The 20832-nt window shown below is 36.5% G+C and overlaps 1 long non-coding RNA gene across 1 annotated transcript in view; it reads right to left on the bottom strand.

Annotated features, from left to right (window-relative positions):
• The window catches only part of LOC135965057 (uncharacterized), a 29872-nt gene extending 9578 nt beyond the window's left edge, over window positions 1-20294 (bottom strand). The window contains exons 1-2 of the long non-coding RNA XR_010577899.1: window positions 19222-20294; window positions 8054-8224 (exon numbers count right to left, since the gene is read on the bottom strand). This is a non-coding gene — a long non-coding RNA (uncharacterized lncRNA). The remainder of the gene's footprint in view (window positions 1-8053; window positions 8225-19221) is intronic.
• Window positions 20295-20832: the final 538 nt, after the last annotated feature.

Genomic DNA, 20832 nt, shown 5'->3' with positions numbered 1-20832 from the left:
AATTATCTCATTTTATCTTTAGAATGATCCTGTGAGGCTAGTTACACTAGTTCTGTGCAATACTCAATCTCTACCTTTTAGAAACCCTAGGGATAAATTTAAGAACCTTTGCAGTGTTGCTCACAAGAAACTGAAAGACATGGTTCATTATTTTCCCCAGTGCAGACCCCAAATGACTTCTTCCTTGTTTGATATTCTACATTATAGGGAATGACATCATTAAGCTGGCACTCGGTTTATGCTGGGTAAAGGGGGAACCATGTCAGAGATAAATTAGATTGTTGTTCTGTCACAATAAAGATCTCATCTTTCATTGTAAAGGCTCCAAATTATTTCCAAAGCATCAGGGAAATGCACACAATGACAATAAACAAAAGGACAGCAAGAAAAATTCTTGGGATTCTCAGAGCCAGTTCTCAATGACCCTCTGCTCGCACAATGACGAATGTTCAAGACTTCCTAGAGTATTATTTATTATTTATCCATAATGTTTTGCTTTTTTTTTTTTTTTTTTTTTTTGATGTTTCGGACTTGGGAATTATGACTTATTTGTCACCTCTGGAGAAAGACCTACCTTTCAGGCACCCATTTTCTTCATTTACATTATTAAATATAACAATACCAATTGGAAAGTATGATTGAGAACCTTAAATGAGTTTAGGAATATAAAACTCTAGCATAATGCATGACACAATCAATTATTTTTATTTATTTATTTAATGTTGGATTATTTCGAGTCTGAATTTAAAAAAGACTCTTGATATGCATACACATAACTAAGTAAAAAAAAGTATGCTAATTTTCACTACACTTTGGATAGAATTGGCTGCTAAACTGCAGCATTAACCTTTCACAGGATGTGCTAGATTTACGGAGAAAGACCTTCAGCAGCAGAGGCCATATCAGCAATAAATGACTTCTTGGCCATGAACAAGCTAACTCAGTTTAGCTCAAATCCTAATAAAAAGTGTTTATCCTTTTTTTTTCCCCTCAAGCAAATTTTTATGGAAAATTAGTAGCTGGAGAATATGACCTACAAAATCAGGTTTGTTATAAATGCTTTATAGTGAAATGTTCCTTATTCGAAGAAAATAAAAATGCCAAGGAAAAATATATATGACATTTATAACCCTTTCACTTCAAAATGCATGAAAATTCTATATGGAAACATAAAAAGAACATGCTAATTCACCCTCTAAAGAACAAAGGAAAACCTGAATAAAAGGACAATGGCCTCAGGCTTAGTGATAAGAAAAGTTAACAGTGACCTGAATGTCAATTTGTTGGCCTATTTGTTCTTCGAAGTTTTTATTTTTTTCTTTGCAGTTGGTTAGAAACTGAATAATAGCTATGCCGATGACTACCAAATTTATAATTTAAATCAAACAACAACTTTCCTTGAATTTTAGACTCATTTCTGTCTCTTTCAAAAACTCCACTTGGGCATCACATAGCATTGTCAAAAGTTTAATCCAGCACTTTTCCCCAAAAACCTCTATTATCTTATTTCATTTAAAGTTACCACGAAGCCATATGCTTAGTGACGCTTGATTTTCTTCACTCAATCATCCACATTCAAACCCACTTGATTCTTCTTCCTGAATATGCTCGAGTGGACCCACTTTCCTGCAACACCGTGACTACTAGTCTTCCAACACACCGCCTCTCACCTTGTCTACTGAAATAGTCTCTCACCTGCTCTCCTTGACTTCCCCTCAATTCACTCCATTCCATTTGTCACACTTGAGCCAAGGCTCTTTCTAGAGTGTAAATGCAAATCTGTCCATAACTTCTCACTGTTTAAGTTCCTTCCAAATGTTCAAAGGAGAAATTTCAAACTCTTCTACATGGATACATAATCTTGCCCCTGCCAGTTTTTCAACCTCAGTTATTCTTTCCATCAACCTTTTTACTTTTACCATCATTGCCATTTCCTTTAACTGCCATATTAGCTCTCACATTTCAGCCTTTCCATTCACTATTCCTTCTATCTGAAGTACCATTTACAGCTTCTCTACCACTATTCAATAGTCACATTTCAACTTAGAGATTACTTTGTGAGGGAAAATTTATCTAGTGCCACCCATGGCCAAGTGAATTAAATGCCCTTTTTTGTACTTCCATAGAAACCAAACATTTCTCATAACATTTACAATTTTTTTAGGTTTAATTGTACATCTTCATTAGAGTGCAAATTTTCTGAGGGCAAGAACATCTGATGACATAGTCACCTCAAGGCCTAGGATAGTATTCAGCACACAAAACATGTTCAATGTGTTAAATGTATACATGTATGTACAGTCTGAAATTTAGTCTCCTTCAGCACTGAGAAAATTGAAACAGTCAGAAGAGAATTGCCACCCATCCCAACACTATCTGTAAGAATCTACATTAATCTTTGCCTCTCTACTTGGACTCGCCTCAATTAAGCACTAGGACACTCACTCAAGGACTTTGCCCCACATTCTCTTTCTCATTTACTATTTGTTTTCACTAATAGATCATTCCCAAGAGTAAATAAATATATTATTTCTTCTCAAAACAAACAAACAAGAGCCTTCTTCCTTTTCTTACACTTTCTGTTCTATTTACTGGCACATTTCTTACCCATTTATAATTCTTTGAAGGACCTGTCTGTATTTACTCTAATTCATCTCCCTCTTATTTTATATCAAACAGACCCCATTCGGCACATTTCATCATTCTCTCTTCCTTCAGAGATTTTCATTTCTAGTTTTACTTACTCCTCCTACCCCATGTTAGTCCTCCTTCTCAGTTCCGTTTGCTGATTTTACTGCATCAAACTGAACTCTAAGAGCTGGTATGCCGTACGTCTAAGTCCTGACATCTGTCCACAAAATTTTAGAATGCTATATATGTCAACAATTTCCAAAATTGCATTTCTAGCCAAAAAGCCTTTTCTTCTGAAATCCAGACTTGTGTAGCTAGTGCTGACTCATTATTTCCAGTGGAATGCTTAAAACTCATGTCGATCTGCATGTACCAGAATTTCCTGTGCTTTACGAAAATGTATTATACACATGCTCTCTTCTATCTCAAGTAATGACAACTCTATCCATCCAGGTGCTGAGGTTAAAATCTTTGGAGTCATTCTTAAGGTCTCTCCATCTCCACAGACAAAGGATGCTTTTGGCTCTATCTTTAAAATATATATAGACTCTTACCACTTCTCACTGCTTCTACTGCTAGCAACTCTGACCAAGGCATCCTCACCTCTCACCTGAGTTACTGCATTAGATTCCTAACTGGTCTTCCTGCTGGTATATTTGTCCTACTACAATCTATTCTCCACACAGCAACTGCTTGATACTTTAAAATGTTAAGCTAGATTACCTCACTCCTCTTACCAAAATAAAAGTTAAAGTTTTTACTACAACCTTCAAGGCCATGGTATCTGGTCCCTAATTACCTCTGACCTCATCACCTATTATTTGTCCTCCTCGCTCATTCTGTTTTAGGAACACTGGCCTCCTTGTTCTTGCTTGCTCATGATAGGCACATCCTTGCCTCAGAGTCATCACACAGGCTGTTCCATATTCTTGGAACACTCTTCTGCCAGATTGCTATACATTTTCTACTTTAACCTCAAGTTCTTATTCAAATGTCATCTCTTTAAGGAATCTCCACAGTTTTCCATAGTGCTTGTGCTAGTTTACATTTCCACCAACAGTATAAAAGTGTTCCCTTTTTACCACATCCACACCAACATCTATTATTTTTTTAATTGTTTTGATTATGGCCATTCTTGCAGGAGTAAGGTGGTATTTCATTGTGGTTTTGATTTTCATTTCCCTGATAATTAGTGATGTTGAGCATTTTTCCATGCTTGTTGGCCATTTCTTCTTTTGAGAATTGTCTATTTATGTCTTTAGCCCACTTTTTGATGGGATTGTTCGCTTTGTTCTTGCTGATTTGAGTTCTTTGTAAATTCTGGATATTAGTCCTTTGTTGGATGTATAGATTCTGAAGATTTTCCCCCACTCTGTGGGTTGTCTGTTAACTCTGCTGATGGTTTATTTTGCTCTGCAGAAGCTTTTTAGTTTAAGTAAGTCCCATCTATTTATCTTTGTTTTTGTTGCATTTGTCTTTTGGTTCTTGGTTATAAAGCCTTTTGCCTACACCAATGTCTACGAGGGTTTTTCCAGCGTTATCTTCTAGAATTTTTATTGTTTCAGGTCTTTAAGTCTTCCATCTTAAGTTGATTTTTGTGTAAGGTGAGAGATGAGGATCCAGTTTCATTCTTCTACATGTGGCTTGCTAATTATCCCAGCACCATTTGTTGAATAGGGTGTCCTTTCCCCACTTTGTTTCTGTTTGCTTTATTGAAGATCAGTTGGCTACAATTGATCCAGCAGTCCCAATACGAGTTATCTACTTCAAGGAAAATAAGTCATTATATGAACAAAACACTTGCACATGCATGTTTACAGCAGCACAATTTGCAATTGCAAAAGTATGGAACCAGCTCAAATACCCATCCATCGGAGAGGGGATAAAGAAAATCTGGGGCCGGGTGCGGTGGCTCACGCCTGTAATCCCAGCACTTTCGGAGGTTGAGGCGGGTGGATCATGAGATCAGGAGATCAAGACCATACTGGCTAACATGGTGAAACCCTGTCTCTACTAAAAATATGAAAAAATTAGCCGGGCGTGGTGGTGGGCACCTGTAGTCCCAACTGCTCAGGAGGCTGAGGCAGGAGAATGGTGTGAACCTGGGAGGCCGAGCTTGCAGTGAGCTGAGATCGCGCCACTGCACTCCAGCCTGGACGACAGAACGAGACTCTGTCAAAAAAAAAAAAAAAAAAAAGAAAGAAAGAAAGAAAGAAAGAAAGAAAGAAAGAAAGAAAAGAAAAGAAAAGAAAAGAAAAGAAAAGAAAAGAAAAGAAAAGAAAAGAAAAGAAAAGAAAAGAAAAGAAAAGAAAAGAAAAGAAAAGAAAAGAAAAGAAAATCTGGTATATATACATATACTCCATGGAATACTACTCGGTCATAAAAAGGAATGAAATAATGCCACTCACAGCAATCTGGATGGAATTGGAGACTATTATTCTAAGTGAAATAACTCAGGAATGGAAAACCAAATATCATATATTTTTACTCATAAATGGGAGCTAAGCTATGAGGATACAAAGTCACAAGAATAATACAATGGACTTTAGGGACTAGGGGGAAAGCATGGGAGCAGAGTGAGGGATAAAAGATTACGCATTGGGTAAAGTGTATACTGCTTGGGAGATAGGTGCACCAAAATGTCACAAATCACCACTAAATAATTTATTTATGTGACCAAATACCACGTTCCCCAAAAACCTATTGAAATAAAAAATAAAAAAGAGTGAGTGAGTTTCAAGAGGAGGAAAAACATTGAAAATATAGAATTAAAAAGTGGTTAGACTGACATTTAGAAAATTGTCATATGTAGTTGTATATCTACCTATGAGCTGGCATTTATATTATTATTCCAGGTTTCTAGAAGTAAGTGCAATTTTAGAGTTTTGTGATGCTAAATAAACTGAAACATGCCATATATTTTGATATATTGTCCTTGAGAGCAGGCCGAGTAGTATTGAGTGCAATTTTACATTATGATATGATGTGGTTTGGCTGTGTCTCCACCCAAATCTCAACTTGAATTATATCTCCCAGAATTCCCACGTGTAGTGTGAGGGATCCAGAGGGAGGTCATTGAATCATGAGGGCTGGTCTTTCCCATATTATTCTTGTTATAGTGAATAAGTGTTATGAGATCTGATGGGTTTATCAGGGGTTTCTGCTTTTGCTTCTTCCTCATTTTCTCTTGCCACTGCCATGTAAGAAGTGCCTTTTGCCTCTCACCATGATTCTGAGGCCTCCCCAGCCATGTGGAACTGTAAGTCTAATTAAACCTCTTTTTCTTCTCAATCTCGAGTATGTCTTTATCAGCAGTGTGAATTTGGACTAATACATGGTATGATAGCAGTCAGTCTGCCAAACAGAGAAAAAATACATTATTTTTAATATACATATATGTATACTTTTTTCAAAATCCAGTTGTATCATCCAATTAAATTATGATTTAAAGGTACCTGACAATTAATGGAGAAAAAAATTAAAACACAATATTATAGTATTTTATATTATTTTAAATATCAAAATGTGTAGTACTTAGGCATAAACCTGAAAAAAGTGAAACATCTGAAAACTACAAAATATTGTTGGGATAACAAATAAATGGAATAAATGGAATTCACAAGTCATAAATCTCAATATTGTTAAGATTTCTACTCTTCCCACATTGATCTGTAACAGCCCCAATCAAATCATAGCTGGATTTCTTCTTTGAGAAACTGACAAACTAACATTCTGAAATTTACATAGATATGCAGAGGACCTACAATGGCAGGTTACTTTGAAAGGCAACAAACTTGGAGAATAGCACCTGGTCTCAAGACTTACAGTTATAGTAATTAAGACAATGTAGTACTAATATAGTTACATACATGTATATCAGCTAAGTTTTAATAAAGTTCTGAGACAATTCATGTACATAAGGATAACATTTTGAACAAATGCTCATGAAACAATGAGGTAGCCCAGTATGTGTTTGTATGTATGTGTGTTACTCAATACTTCACACCTTAGAGGTATGAGTGTGCACTATAAAGAGAAACTGGAAAGCTTTGGGCATGTTGGATATGTTCACTATCTCCTTCATGGTGATTGTTTAATGGGCACATGTACATATTAAATTCATCTCATTTACACTTTATATATTGACGGTATGTTTGATATTCATTAAACATAAAGCTGTAAAAATGTTATCAAAAAATAAAAAGCAAATATCATCTCAATAAAGCTTACCCTGACTAGCAACTAGCCATTTTAAAATTTCACTCCTTTTCTAAATTCATTTCCTGTACTCAGTTTTATTTTTTGTAATCTCCATGGCATGTATTATCTTCTAAAGTAATATGCAGTTGGTACTCTAATGTCTTCTCCTCCCATTAGAATGTAAACTTTTTAAAGGAAGTTGTTTTGGTTGTGTTTTTCACTGCTGTATTCCCTGTTTCACCTAGAATGATTCCTTGCATATGCTGTATGCTCAATATACATATGTAGAATAGATAATCAGGCCTTTCACATAAATATCCTCTTTCTTTTAGTTTATTGAATTGAGAGCAAGGTGAGTAAAGGGCAATGATTTCATTTGCTTTTTATGAACCTGGGACATGCCTTGTGCTTTTCATATAAATGAAAGAAACAGATTGATGTAAGTTAAAACATAAACAACACTTAGCTCTGATTGGGTCAAGGCGCATTCCTTTGTTACATAGGAAAAATGAGCCTGCACCTTGAAAAAATTTACCGTCATAGCTGATTATAAAAGTAATTCTTCCTGCTTATCCCGTGCTTTGTAAATCTGAAGTGTACAAAGAAAAGAAACCATAATTCTGCAATCCAGAAATACTATTAATGTGGATATATTTGCCTGTAGTCTTTTTCCCAAACACACACACAAGTGTAAATGTCTAAATGTATCATCACATAGTATGTATGATTTTTAATTATTTCTAGTTTTAGTCAACACAACATATACATTAAATTTTTATACAAATTACAAAAACACATAGCACAGGGACCCTGGGCCCAGTCTACTTTTTCCTCCTGGGCTCTGGGCCTGTGTTAGCAGGGGCTGCCTTGAGGATCATTGACATGGCCTGGAGACATTCTCCCCATGGTTTTGGGGATTAACTTTAGGGTCCTTGCTACTTAGGCAAATTTCTGTAGCCAGCTTGAATTCTTCCTCAGAAAATGGGTTTTTCTTTTCTAATGCATAGTCAGGCTGCACATTTTCTAAACTTTTATGCTCTGATTCCCTTATAAAACGGAATGCCTTTACCAGTACCCAAGTCACCTCTTGAATGCTTTGGTAAATAGAAATTTCTTCTGCCAGATGCCCTAAAATCATCTCTTTCAGGTTCAAAGTTCCATAAATCCCTGGACCAAAGGCAAAATGCCACCAGTCTCTTTGCTAAAATATAATAAGAGTCACCTCTGCTCCAGTTCCCAAGAAGTTCCTCATCTCCATCTGAGACCACCTCAGCCTGGACCTTATTGTCCATATCACTGTCAGCATTTTGGGCAAAACCATTCAACAAATCACTAGGAAGTTCCAAACTGTCCAACATTTTCCTGTTTCAAGGACCTTGAACAGAGGGACCGGCTGAAGCCATGGCAGAAAAGCAAACATCGTGAAGATTTCATGGGCATTTATTAGTTCCCCAAATTAATACTTTTATAATTTTTATAATACTTTTACAATTTCTTACACTTGTCTTTACTGCAATCTCTGAACATAAACTGTGAAGATTTCATGGACATTATCACTTCCCCAATCAATACTCTTGTGATTTCCTATGCCTATCTTTACTTTAATATCTTAATCCTGTCATCTTCATAAGCTAAGGATGAATGTCACCTCAGGACCCTGTGATGATTGAGTTAACTGAACAAATTGTTTAAACAATATGAAATCTGGGCACCTTGAAAAAAAGAACAGGATAACAGCGATGTTCAGGAACAAAGGAGATAGACATTAGGTCTGGCTGCCTGAGAGCTGGGAGGAACAGAGCCATATTTCTTTTCTTTCAAAAGCAAATAATAAAAACTTGCTGGTTTTGCAGCTTGCGGGTCATCACAGAATCTGCTGACATGTGATGTCTCCCCCGGACACTCAGCTTTAAAATTTCTCTCTTTTGTACTCTTTCCCTTTATTTCTCAGACCAGCTGACACTTAAGGAAATAGAAAAGAACCTACATGAAATAACGTTGAATTATCAGGGGCTGGTTTCCCCCAATATCTGGCACGCCAACGTGTTTTCTTTCTTTTTCCCAGATGCATGTGCACTTTTTCCCAAGTTCATTTCTTTTTCCCAACTGGTCCCTCAATTAACCAAAGATCAGCCTATTCCTGAGGCTGTTACAGTGTTCACTGATGACTCCAGTAATGGCAATGCTGGTTATCTAAGTCCTACAGACAAGCTTATTTCTACCTCTTATACCTCTGAGGCAGAGTTAATTGCTGTGATTACTGCCTTACAATATTTCTCCAAACCTTTAAATAGTGCCTCTGATTCTGCTTATGTTGTACATGCCACTAAAAATATAGAAACTGCTACTATCAAACATGGTGATAATTCTGAATTGGTTTCTTTATTTTCAAGGTTACAATGCCAACATAGACACCCTTTCTATATTACACATATTAGATCTCATACCACTTTATCAGGACCCATGTCTGCCATTAACCATAAAGTCAACTGGTCTTTTTTGCAACCCAAGAAGCTCAGGAGTTCCATAATCTCACTCATGTTAATGCTGCTGGATTAAAAGATAAATTTGCTCTTACCTAAAAACAAGCTAAGTTTATTGTTCACAGCTGCCCTCAGTGTCAGGTCTTCACATTTCCAAATCAAGAACCTGGCATTAATCCCAGAGGCCTAACTCCTAATGCTTTATGGCAAATAGATGTGACTCATGTTAGCTCCTTTGGCAGACCGTCATATGTGCATGATTCTGTGGATACCTTCTCAGGTTTTATCTGGGCTACTTGCCAAACAGGGGAAGGCATGGCCCATGTTAAAGAACATCTGTATTCTTCCTTTGCAGTTATGAGGCTTCCGTATCAAATTAAGACAGACAATGTCCCTAGATGTGTTAGTAAGGCTTTTGATTTATTTATGCAACAGTAAGGAATTTCCCATATTACTAGAATCCCTTACAATCCTCAAAGACAGGCTGTGGTAAAACAGGCCAATTGCACTTTAAAAACCCAAATGTCCAAATAGTCTGAACAACGAAAATGTAATTTAACTACGCCCCAGTCCCAATCACATTTGGCATTGTTTACTTTAAATTTTTTTAATGTTCCTAAAGATAATAATCTAACTGCAGCCAAATGCCATTATATAAGCAAAATATTTCCCCTAAACAAAGGGAAGCCAGTGTTATAGAAAAACTCCCAAACTAATACTTAATAACCTGGCACAATTATAACGTGGAGGAGAGGATATGCTTGTCTTTCCCCAGGAGATCATCAATTCCCTGTCTAGATACGCACCAGGAGACTCAAGCTTCAGGTGAATACTGGCAATGAAAACCACAAAGAAAAGACATCCATGTCAGAGACCACCCTTAGATGTGGTGAGATCTGTGCCAATTCCTCAGAAGCTGGCACACCAAATCACAATAGGTCTGATTCAATCCTCCCTAATGGCAATGCAGACCCATCTAACTAATCCCACTTCTCCTGATTACCTTTCTTTTTCTCCTCACAAACCTAAAAATCTCACCATTTCTATTAGCCTGAAAATAACATCCCTCTGTTCTTCTCTCCCTCCTTCAGCACTCAATCTCACTTACAATAGATTTTATTTAATGATTCTCCTCTTTAAACAATATGAAATCTGAGCACCTTGAAAAAAGAACAGGATAACAGCGATGTTCAGGGAACAAAGGAGATAACCATTAGGTCTGGCTTCCTGGGAGCCAGGCAGAACAGAGCCAAATTTCTCTTCTTTCAAAAGCAAATAGGAGAAATATCACTGAATTCTTTTTGTCAGCAAGGAACATCCCTGAGAATGTGTCATATGTGCATGATTCCTAAGGAGAAGGATCATGCATTCCTGAGAAGGAGAATGCATTCCTAAGGGGAGGCCTCTGAAATGACCGCTTTAGGAACGTCTGTCTTTTACAGTTGCAGATAAGAGATGAAAAAAGCCCCAGTCTCCTGTAGTGCTCCCAGGCCTATTAGGATGAGGAGAATCTCGCCAAATACATTATAGTCAGACTGGTTGTCTGCTTTCAAACCCTGTCTCCTGATAAGACGTTATCAATGACAATGCGTGCCTGAAACTTCATTAGCAATTTTAATTTCACCTCGGTCCTGTGATCTCGTCCCCTGCCTCTATTTGCCTTGTAATATTTTATTACCTTGTGAAGCACGTGATTTCTGTGACCCACACCCTATTCATACACTCTCTCCCCTGTTAAAAGTCACTAATAAAAACTTGCTGGTTTTGCAGCTTGGGGTGCATCACGGAACCTGCCGACATGTGATGTCTTCCCCGGACACCCAGCTCTAACATTTATCTCTTTTGTACTCTTTCCCTTTATTTCTCAGATCAGTTGACGCTTAAGGAAATAGAAAAGAACCTACATGAAATAACATTGAATTATCAGGGTCTGGTTTCCCCGCATACCCTTTAAAGCAGACAAAATGAAGCTGTATACATTTTGGTAGACCCTGAATATAATTACATAAACAAATCCTTCACTTCATTTTCTACTGGACTCTACTGATTATCAGATCTCAATCTCCAAATTTTGTCTATATATGTCATTGATTATATCCATTGCCTATGACCCTGTGTGTATATAATTTATGGTTTAAACAGTACATACATGCTGGTAATATTCCCAACTAAAAAATGGATTGTTTAGGACCTGGTCAACTCCTTCTCCTGAGGTAATGTAGCTTAAATATTACTTCATTGGTTCTTATGGCACACAAAGGACATTTAACAAATCTATTTTTTTCCTAAAACGATGTAAATGTATTTATTATTTTACTTCATCAAAACAACTACATATATGAATCCAACATCACCATATCTCATCATGATAAAAAATATGCTGGGGCCTTTCTAGAAACTACAGTTGTGATTACATTACCAGAGCACCCTCCTCTGTATGTAATGACAGATAGCAGGTGTTGATGTAAACAGTGTGCACTGGAAAGCTTTTTAGTAGGATGGAGTTAGGCATCTATCTCTCACCTCACATCCTATCTCTACCATTTACTATATGTTATACAAAAGATTTAGCCTCTCCCAAATTTAATTTCCTTTTTTACAAAATGAAGATTATGATACTTATCTCATAGTATTTTTATGAGTAAATTATAGATTTAAACATATTCAACAACAGAGGCACAACAAATATTAGCTACCATTTCCGACTTTTCACCTATACCTGAAACCTTATTAAAAGAGTTAGCACATATCTCCTGGTACAAAAACAACAGTGCAGATCAAACTTGAGTATATGAGGGTATCAGGACTATGGAACTTCACAGGATAACAATTCGTGCTTTTTGTGATTAGTAATGACGGACTTCATGCAAGAAGTGAAAGAGTCAGTGCTGACCAGATATTCTGATCCAGGATCCTTGTGATACACATGAAGTGGCCATGGATCTAATTCCTACAGTCCCACTGCTTAAGGTCATCAATAGGGTGACAACCCTCTCCAATTTGCCTGATAATCCCAGTGGACACGTGCTCTCCCAGTGCGTTTATTCAAAGAAACACTTGTAACCCTCAAGACTGTCCTGATTATTTCAAGAAAGTAGAAAAAGAAAAGCAAGTAGGCCCAACATACACAGAAGGAAGGAAATAGTAAAAATAAAATTGAGAATAGGAATACAACTTAAAAACGACAAAACCAAATAATTTTCTTTAAAAATATCAGTGATATTGATAAACCTCTAGCAAGAGAAGACAAAAGACACAAATCACTAATAGCAGGAATAAATTGGATATACACTACAGATTCTGCAGCCACTATGAACAAATTAATGCTCATAAATTCAACAACTCAGAATAAATTGACCAATTCCATGAAACATAATCAAAATTCAATCAAGATGAAATACATATCCTGTTCTATAATGGTACTATAACCATTGAATAAATGGGTAATTAAAAACGTCCCCAAAAGAAATCTCCAGGCCTAAATGCAATCATTCACAAATTTTACCAAATATAAAAAGAAGAATTAAGACCAATTTTAATCAGTTGTTTTTAGAACTAGAGGAGGAAGAAACAGTTCCTGTTATCTTGACACCAAAACTAGAAAAAGCTGAAAAAAAAGAAAGCAACAAAACAAAATCTTCAGTGGCTCATGCCTGTAATCCCGGAACTTTGGGAGGCCGAGGTAGGAAGATCATGAGGTCAGGAGTTCAAGACCAGCCTGACCAACATGGTAAAACCCCGTCTCTACTAAAAATACAAAAATTAGCTGGGTGTGATGGTGCATGCCTGTAATCCCAGCTACTTAAGAGGCTAAGGCAAGAGAATCTCTAGAATTTGGGAGGTGGAGGTTGCAGTGAGCTGCAATCATACCACTGCACTCCAGCCTGGGTGACAGAGCAAGACTTCATCTCAAAAAAAAAAAAAAAAAAAAGCAATTTATAGATCCAATGCTATCCCCATCAAGCTACCACTGACTTTCTTCAAACAATTAGAAAAAAACTACTTTAAATTTTATATTGAACCAAAAAAGAGCCCACATAACCAAGACAACTCTAAGCAAAAAGAACAAAGCTGGAGGCATCACATTACCTGACTTCAAACTATACTACAAGGCTACAGTAACCAAAACAGCATGGTACTGGTACCAAAACAGAGATATAGACCAATGGAACAGAACAGAGGCCTCAGAAATAACACCATACATCTACAACCATCTGATCTTTGACAAACCTGACAAAAACAAGAAATGGGGAAACGAGTCTCTGTAAAATAAACGGTGCTGGGAAAACTGGCTAGCCATATGCAGAAAGCTGAAACTGGATCCCTTCCTTACACTTTATACAAAAATTAATTCAAGATGGATTAGAGACTTAAATGTTAGACCTAAAACCATAAAAACCCTAGAAGAAAACCTAGGCAATACCATTCAAGACATAGGCATGGGCAAAGACATCATGACTAAAACACCAAAAGCAATGGTAACAAAAGCCAAAATTGACAAATGGGATCTAATTAAACTGAAGAGCTTCTGCACAGCAAAAGAAACTACCATCAGAGTAAACAGGCAATCTACAGAATGGGAGAAAATTTTTGTAATCTACCCATCTGACAAAAGACTAATATCCAGAATCTACAAAGAACTTAAATTTACAAGAAAAAATCAAATGCCCCATCAAAAAGTGGGCAAAGGATATGAACAGACACTTTTCACAAGAAGACATTTATGCAGCCAACAGACACACGAAAAAACGCTCATCATCAGTGGCCATCAGAGAAATGCAAATCAAAACCAAAATGAGATACCATCTCACACCAGTTAGAATAGCAATCATTAAAAGTTCAGGAAACAACAGGTGTTGGATAGGATGTGGAAAAATAGGAACATTTTTACACTGTTGGTGGGACTGTAAACTAGTTCAACCATTGTGGAGGACAGTGTGGCGATTCCTCAAGGATCTAGAACTAGAAATACCATTTGACCCAGCGATCCCATTACTGGGTATATACCCAAAGGATTATAAATCATGCTACTATAAAGACACATGCACACGTATGTTTATTGTGGCACTATTCACAATAGCAAAGACTTGGAATCAACCCAACTGTCCATCAGTAATAGACTGGATTAAGAAAATGTGGCACATATACATCATGGAATACTATGCAACCATATAAAAAGGATGAGTTCCTGTCCTTTGTATGGACATGAATGAAGCTGGAAACCATCATTCTGAACAAACTATCACAAGGACAGAAAACCAAACACCACATGTTCTCACTCAGAGGTGGGAATTGAACAATAAGAACACTTGGACACAAGGCAGGGAACATCACACACCAGGGCCTGTCATGGGGTGGAGGGATGGGGGAGGGATAGCATTAGGAGAAATACCTAATGCAAATGATGAGTTAATGGGTGCAGCAAACCAACACAGCACATATATACATATGTAACAAACCTGCACGTTATGCACATGTACCCGATAACATAAAGTATAATAAAAAAAAATCTTATATGAATATAGAAAGCAAAATTCCAACATAATATTAGCCAATCAAGTTCAGCAATGTAGAAAAATGATTATATACCATGACCAAAAGAGATTTATTTCATTGGTTCTTCATCTTATGGCTGCACAGAAGACATTTAGAAATACCTCATCTTATCCTAAAACAATTTAAATGTATTTATTATTATAGTTTGCAAGGCTTGTCCCACATTAAAAAAACAATGAATGGAATTCATTCATCAATGGGCTAAAAAAACAAACAAAAAAAATCTTCTCATTATGTCAGTTAACACCAAAAAAAGCATTTGGCAAAATCCAACACCCATTTATTATAAAAACTGTCAGCATACTGGGAATAGAGAACTTCCTAAACTTGATTTTTTAAAAATTCACAAGATATCTATAAGCTAATAGGATACTTAATATTGAAAGACAATGTTTTTCCTTTGAGATGAGGAACAACGCAAACCTATTCACTCTCACTACTATTATTCTAAATAGTGCTGAAAATTGTAGGCAATACAATAGGCAAGAAAAATAAATAAGGATTTGAAAAAAATAAAACTGTTCTTGTTTGCAGATGACATGATTATTTACATAGTAAAACCCCAGGGATATACAAAAATACTCCAATAATGAGTGCAGCGAGGTTCCAGGATCTTGCAAGACCAATACAAAAAAACTAACATGATTTCTATATACAAAGATTGAACATGTAGAAACTGAAATTAAAAACACATTGCCATTTACAAGCACATAAAAAATTAAATACTTAGAATTTAATCTAACTAAACATGTATAGGATCTGTATGCTGAAAATTCTTACATGCTGACAGAAATCAGAAAAGAAATGCATTGTGTTTGTGAATAGGAAAACTCAGCATAGTAAGGATATCAATTCTCCTCAAATTATTTATAGTTACAATATGGCTCTTATCAAGATATCAATATGTTTTCTTGTAGACATAGGTAACTTATCATAAAAATCACATGGAAAGGCACAGGCCCCTCAATAGCTAAAAGCATCTTGAAAAAGAAGAATGAAGAAAGAGAAATAATTCTACCTGGTATTCAGACCTACTGTATAGCTACAGTTATTAAGACAATGTGGTTAAGAAGGAGGGGTAAATACATAGGTCAATATAGTAGAATAGAGAACCCAGAAATAGACCCACCCACCGAAATATGCATAGTTGTATTTTGACAAAACTGTATAAGCACATCAGTGAAGAAAGGACAGCCTTTTAAACAAATGGTGCTAAAGGAGTTAAATTATAGAAATGGGGAACAATTAGGGGGTGACAGGAATCAGGAACAGAGAGATGGAGTCGGGGTGTGTGAGAATGACTATAAAAGGCAACATGAGGGGTCTTTGTAATGACAGAACTGCCTCATAAGTGTTATTAATGCCAACTCCATGGTTATGATATTGTACTACGATGTTACAAGATGTTGCTGATGGGGGAAATAGGTAAGAGATGTGGATTATCACTCTGTATGATTTCTTCCAACTTCATGTGAATCTAAATATATCTCAAAATAAAAATTTTAGTTAAACAAATGTCTTCATGTGACTGATATACAGAACTGTCTAGCTTTCATCAGGAGAAACTCTAGGAATATCAGAATCTATATTTATTTATTTATTTATTTATTTATTTATTTATTTATTATTTATTTTGAGATGGAGTCTCACTCTGTCACCAGACTGAAGTGCAGTGGCACGATCTCAGCTCACTGCAACCTCTGCCTCCTGGGTTCAAGCGGTTCTCCTGCCTCAGCCTCCCCAAAAGCTGGGACTACAAGTGTGTGCCAACACGCCTGGCTAATTTTTGTATTTTTAGTAGAGACGGGGTTTCTCCACATTGGCCAGGATGGTCTTGATCTGCTGACCTTGTGATCCTCCTGCTTTGGCCTCCCAAAGTGCTGGGATTACAGGCATGAGCCACCGTACCCAGCCCAGCATCTATATTTTTTATAAAAATCAATGTAAAAATATATGGCTAATAATGATATCTAAAGTTTATTGAGTATCTACTATGTACTGATCACTTTTCTTGGTACATTGCCTGTGTTATTTTCTCTTTACAAGTCTGTGAAGTAAGCATCATGAATATCTTTACCTAATATGAAAGAATGTTAAAACATAATGAGGTGGCTGGGCACAATGGCTCACACCTATAATCCCAGCACTTTGGGAGGCCGAGGTGGGCGGATCACTTGAGGTCAGGAGTTTGAAACCAGCCTGGCCAACATAGCGAAACCCCATCACTATTAAACTTAAAAAAAAAAAAAAAAAGGACAATAATTAGCAGGGCATGGTGCCACATGCCTGTAGTCCCAGGTACTCGGGAAGCTGAGGCAGGAGAATCGCTTGAACCTAGGAGAAGGGGGCTACATGAGCTGCTGAGATCGCACCACTACACTCCAGCCTGAGGGACAGAATGAGACTCGATCCAAAAACAAACAAACAAACAAAAATGAGGCTTGGTACTTTGTTCAAGGTCATATGGGTATTATTAAGGTTAAACCCAGGAAGGCTCATAACAGTGTCTATGCTCCTAACACTTTGCATACTGCCTCCCAGTACAGAAGGCAATATGCTATATTGACCATGGTTCACCTTGTGGAAAACTGATTTTCAATCAACATTACGGCCCTCCTCATGAAGTTCCAAGATAAAACAACAACAACAACAAAACAGCTCACTTGATCATTACTTGGCTAGCTAACCATGTATACAGACCTAATAGAATATCTGAATAACAATTAAGATCTTAATGCTATAAAAGGTAAAGAATAAACAAACAAATTATCATTTGGCTTCAGGATTCACATTTCTGCCTCGGAAAACTACCAGTTGTAAATGTTTGGTTTATCTTTTTCTTAATAGTCTGACAGAATAGTTGCATCTTATGTTGATCAGTGCACTAATAACAGAAAACTAAAACAGCTATAGAGTTTTGGAGACTGTGACAGGTATCTTGTCAACACCTAGCATAGGGACTCATTATTTCTCATTTAATATATAAGTATATGAATTTATGAATGAATTAATAATTGCATGAAGCATATAATATGTTCCAACTATTGTATAAGCACTGATGTAAAAATGAATGAGATGTAGTTTCTGGTAAAACAGATATGTACACGGTTAATTGAGACAAAATGTGAAGTGTAGAAAGATTTCTTTAAAAAGTGTGTTAGTACAGTCACATAGGAAAGCAGATTTGGAACATCCAGGGTTTGTAGTGGATGACAGTGGTAGAAGAAAATCTAAATGAAGATTTTTGAAGGCATAACAATTTCCCAGAAAGGCAATAAAATAATCTTTAATTAATTTATTCATTCATAACATTCAGCAAATTTAGTGAATATCATGAACCAAGTATTACTTTTAGTTATTTTTTTCCCTATCAACTTCAGTGCACTTAGAATGGGAATAAGCATGACACTGACACCAAATAAATTACCGGTTGATTGATTCATGTGATATAAGAGCCATGGAATGGACCAAGTCTGCAATCACAGCTTGTACACTCTGTGCAGCCTTTGATCCTAACCTCAGCCAAAGATTATTCTTCATTCTTTTGTTTAGTGCTTATGATAATATATTGACCCATGGATATTATAATTTTTACAGTGACTTATTATTAAAGAGTGCACCAATACTTCAGGCAAGCAGGAGTGCTGAAGAATTATCTACTCATCTTCTATTCACTTAGCTTACAGACAGTACATCATAAAAAAGCATATAAACTTCTATTTGTTCTACTCAGGGTTCATACCTAAACCATGTATGTGCTTCATGGATGATTTTTTTTTCCAGAAAGAGTCCTGATTATATCCAAAATTTGACCTAATATATTGTCTTTAGTGTCATGCCACAATATAATGAATAATTCCACTGCATTATACCCAGAGAAACTCATTTCCCTTCTAGAAATAGTTTTGTTCTGACTTGTTATTGGTCTGATTTGCCATGGGATGTATTATTTTCTTATCAGACACTTTAGTAATTATTAAGATGTGTTGCTTATGAAAATACTTTTTTAGAATTATCAATTGCTTTTAAATGCACAATTTGATGTAGTAATTTACAGAGTAGATTCAACATCCTCATACAAAACAAACAAATGAAACAAACGAAAACACCCAAAGCAATAGACAATGCCTTTCAAAAGGACACATGGGGTATTAGATTCCCAGATTCATCGCTTTCTTATATTCTTGTGAAGAAAGTGAAGCAAAGCCAGGGATCCAGCTGCATTTTTTTACTGACATTATTCCAAGAAATCCTGAAGAAAATGAAAGTTAAATTTTACAATACAAAATGATGGTAAGATGGGGTGGAGACACTGGTATTTCATCCTTTTGCATCTTGTCAATTCACTCACCTACTGCACATAGATATATAAATCATCCAGTTCCTTCATTTCCCCTTCTAGTTCATCAGAAGGCTGCATCTTCATTTGAAAAGCACTTTGCAGTTCTTAAAGGATAATTATGCAAGTGCTGGATGATGTTTCATTCCAACAACAACAACAAAATTGAATTTCGGATGGCCTTTAGCATTCCACAAAACAGCCTCTAAGGAGCTCTTGGAATTATGGTATCTAAGTCTAAAGATGAAAAAGAAATTCAAATTGAGAATTTAGAAGTGAAACATGTTTGCTAGGCTTTTTCTCTCCTGACTTAGAATGTTGTTTCCAAAAGGTTTAGTATTTTGCAGTCATGTGATACGCAGTCATTCAAAAAACACGGTACTAGAAGACTGGGTGGATTCAAACAAGAACAACATAAATATCCTCATGAAACCAACAGTCTGGTATATGTGAAAACAGGGAGGAAATTTTTTGAGTTCTTAGTATATAGCTGTGGCTTTGGCCTATGTTTGCACACATCTTATTCAACCTTCACAGCAACCCTGTTATATAGCTTATGTTACCTTCTTTTTAGATAATAGGTTTTCATCTGGTTCATCAAATTTGTTACCGATGTAGATGTAAGACAACCTCACTACCACTAACCTGGTCAAAGCCACCATCACCTCTGCTCCTGTCCATTCAAATAGCTTCCTAATTGGTCTCCACATTTATTTTTGTCCCTTTCCAACCTGTTTTCCACTAAAAAGCCAGGGTAAAGCCTTTGAAAATGTAAATGAGACCCTAGGACTTCCCTGCATGAAATGCTTCATTGGTTTCTCTCTTCTTTTAGAGCAAATTTCTAACTCATCAATGGCTTACAGTGTAGCACTGAATGACAGGATCCTTACCTACTTCAACATCATCTCTTCCTTTACCTCCCACCTCACCTTCCCACTCAACATACACATTTTTGCTCCTTATGCTGTGCTCATGCTGGGCTCCTTTCAGTTCCTCACAAAAACTGAACTCATTCCAGTTATTCTAACCTCAGGACCTTTGTACTGATGTTTTTCCTTTGAACTCTCCCCCGTCCCAGCCCCCTCCCTACCAAACCCAGCCTGTCATATTCACCATTATGTAGTGCTTGGTCTCAAGCGTCCCTCCTTAGGCCTTTTCTGATCATCCTATCTCAATTAGAGCCCTTTCGGTATGCTTCCATATACCAAAACCAAAAAATCATAACATGATTTTTTTCATGGTATGTTTCACAATTTAAAAGATGTATTTGTATGATTAAGTCTACTAGACTATAAACTTCTGATAGTAAAGTCTAGGTTGCTGGGAACACTGTTACATTCAAAGTACCTAGCAGTACTTTGCGCATGGTAGACACTCAGGACTTTACTGTTTACCTAATGAATTCACTAACTTAAAGGGCTCTTTAGATTAGCTGCCACACTGGAAGAACCTCCAGAACCTCAATAACTAATAGTACCATCACAGTCAATGTTAACCAAACCTTTATATTTCTGATACTGTACTTAGTTACACATTTCTCCCAACTCTTAGGAGAACTCAATGAGGAATGCATTATCATCCATCTTCATTGATGAAACAGAGTCATAATGTTTAATTAAATTA

The sequence above is a fragment of the Macaca fascicularis genome, chromosome 9, assembly GCF_037993035.2.
Source record: "Macaca fascicularis isolate 582-1 chromosome 9, T2T-MFA8v1.1".
NCBI lineage: Eukaryota > Metazoa > Chordata > Mammalia > Primates > Cercopithecidae > Macaca > Macaca fascicularis.
Note: the sequence above shows the minus strand (reverse complement) of the source record. Positions and strands in the feature narration are given on the sequence as shown.